Source organism: Galeopterus variegatus, unplaced genomic scaffold (genome assembly GCF_000696425.1).
Source record: "Galeopterus variegatus unplaced genomic scaffold, G_variegatus-3.0.2 Scaffold1855, whole genome shotgun sequence".
Taxonomy (NCBI): Eukaryota; Metazoa; Chordata; class Mammalia; order Dermoptera; family Cynocephalidae; genus Galeopterus; species Galeopterus variegatus.
Genome location: NW_007727966.1, coordinates 189,440 through 191,950, shown reverse-complemented (window position 1 = coordinate 191,950; position 2,511 = coordinate 189,440). Strand labels below are relative to the sequence as shown.

Sequence of the window (2,511 nt, the reverse complement as noted above, 5' to 3'; positions counted from 1 at the left end):
CCACCCCACGGCAGGGCTCCCAGCCCCCACCCCTTGTACATACTTTTTAAAACATTTTTTTAGCGAATGAAATATTGAAGTATAAGATTTCCTTTTATTTTTCAAACCAACGGGACTGTGTCTGATGTCCCCCCTCAGTCCCTGAAGGCCGTGGAAGGCAGGATGGGGTGGGGGGCTGAGGGCAGGCTGAACGTGTGGGTGCGTGTGTGGGTGTGCGTGTGTGCAGCGTGGGCGCCTGTGTCCATGGAGGGGCCCCAGTCCCAGCCGCCGCCTGGGGTCCTGGCTCTGACCACTCTCCCTTTCCCCCCATTCCCCCTCCCCACAGGGCTACAATTTAAGGGTTTCCCAGGCCTTGGCCAGTTGGGCAGGGCAGGGCCCACTTCCATTGTTACCAAGTGTTTCCAGAGTTTTTTCTTATTTACCATTCCTCACTTTTCATTCTCATCCAGAACGATTATTTTTTGTTTTTTGAGTTGTGTGTGTGCACGCAGAGGGTCCTTTTTTCATTCCCCATCCCCCCATATTGGGTGTCTTTCACCTTCTCATGGTTTTTTTGTTTTCTCATTTCTAGCCGTTGTCTCTGCCTCCCCTACTCCTACCTTCCCCTTGTTCCCGTGGCCTCTCTTCAGAGGTAGGGGGATTTCGGGAGGTGGGGTGGGGGCCAGTACAGACTGGACCCTTTGAAACTGGTTTGGAGAACTTCCCCATCCCCCCTCCGACCCAGCAGTCCCCCACTGGCCTGCTGGGGTCCCTCCTAACATCTGCTCATGGCAGGGGTGGGGAGTGTCCATCAGGGGTGTCAGGTCGGGCTGGGGTCCCAGCGCTCTGCTTTCCTTGCCCAGCCCGAGCACCTTAGCCTCCAGCCGGCCCGTGTGTGTGGGGTGGGGAGTTGACACCCCCAGCTAAAGCACAAGCACCTTAGTCACACCTCCCTGTCCCCCCCCTGGCCTGACGTCCCACCCCAGCGTTGATCCCAAAGCACAATATCCTGGTCACTTGGCAAGCAGCTGGGCCTGGCCGGGGTAGGCTGGGGCTCCAGCCAGACTCCTGAAAGGAAGCCCGAGTTCCCAGGCGCTCCCCTCCTTCCAGGCCTTAGCAGGGGGCCCGCTCTCTGGGACTGGGGTCTTCTTGCCACCCCCTTGTCCTGGGCAGGCCCCTGCCCACCCCCACCCCCCGCCTTTTCCTCCAGTGGGGTTTGCCCCTGTCCCTCCTCCAAGCCCCCTGCAGCGCTGGGTTGGGTGGCCGAGGCCACTTGTTTCAGGGACCCCAGGAGGTACCCCTGGCTCCCGGGACTGTGTTGTGGGTCTGGGGAAGGGGGGAGGTCGTGGGTGGGAAGAGGGACTGGGCAGGGGGTGCAGGGGAGGAAACTCCTCACCAGGAGAGCCAAAGACAGGGTTGTGCCTTACCCCAGGAGCCACCCCTGTGTCCCCCTCCCCTGCCATCCCCACCCCCACCCCCCCGGGCGGCCTGCTGCTTTCCCTTCCCTCCCTCCCCAGCCCTTCTCTCTGAGCTGCATGGTTCCCCCACCCTGGGCAGCCAGGAAGGAGTCCGAGTGGAGAATCACCAAGCAATGAAAACCTAAAAGACTGTGGGGCCCTCCCCGCAACTCAGCTTCCCCGGCCGCCCACTCACTATTCCCGCTCCTGCCTCTTTCACGCCGGACAGGCCATCCGCCCTGCCCACGTGAAGTGCCAACGCCCTCCCCGCCCTGGGCCGATTCCCCAACCCTACCCCCCAGGCCCTTAAGTGAGATTGCACATTAACTACTGTAAGGAGAGGAGCGGCGTTGGCAAATGTGAACCATGAGAATATCAGTGATACTGATGAGGAGAATAAACTAAACGCCTTTGTAACAACCCTGCCTGCTGCACACTGCTCACTGGGGGGCTTGGGGTGGTGGGCTCCAGAAAAGGCATCCGGCAGACTCAGGCCGCCAGTTTCTGCTTGCCAACATCCATCCAGATAGACACAGAAGGAACGCAGATCGCAAACCTAAATTCAACTTGTATCATTTAGAGTATGTGAAAGAGGGCTGGCCAGTTAGCTCAGTTGGTTAGAGCTCAGTGTCAACACCAAGGTCAAGGGTTCAGATACCCATACTGGCTGCCAAAATAGTATTTTGAAAGGGTTGTACATCTCAAGGTTTTGAAAGGACAAAAGGTTCTGTTAAATAAAATTTTTTTTAAAAAGACAAAAACAAAGACATGTCTTCAGACCCCATAGGTTAAAAAATAACATGGGATTAATTCAAAGTAACTTCGGAAGGATATTTACTGATCTTAGGGATCCTGGAGAAGGAGCCTTCATCTCAGCCCAAGAAGCCAAGTCAATCTGTGAAGACTTAGAGGGAGCTACAGACATCCATGGGGACGACAATCAAGTGATGATTCCAATTCTCAGGGCAACTCGGGTATGTTTCAATAAAGACCAGCCCCTTTGTTGTCCTGAAGCCAAAGCCCAGCTTTAGCCACTAGAAAGTAAGGTTTTTTTTTTTTTTTTTTTGTCTTTTGT

At 55.7% G+C, this 2,511-nt stretch overlaps 1 protein-coding gene across 1 annotated transcript in view; it reads left to right on the top strand.

Moving 5' to 3' along the window:
• Positions 1-2,511, top strand: part of NACC1 (nucleus accumbens associated 1, BEN and BTB (POZ) domain containing) — a 14,695-nt gene that overhangs the window by 5,589 nt on the left and 6,595 nt on the right. Inside the window, exon 5 of the transcript XR_550988.1 lies at positions 2,284-2,410. The gene's annotated coding sequence lies outside the window, so the exon portion shown is untranslated. The remainder of the gene's footprint in view (positions 1-2,283; positions 2,411-2,511) is intronic.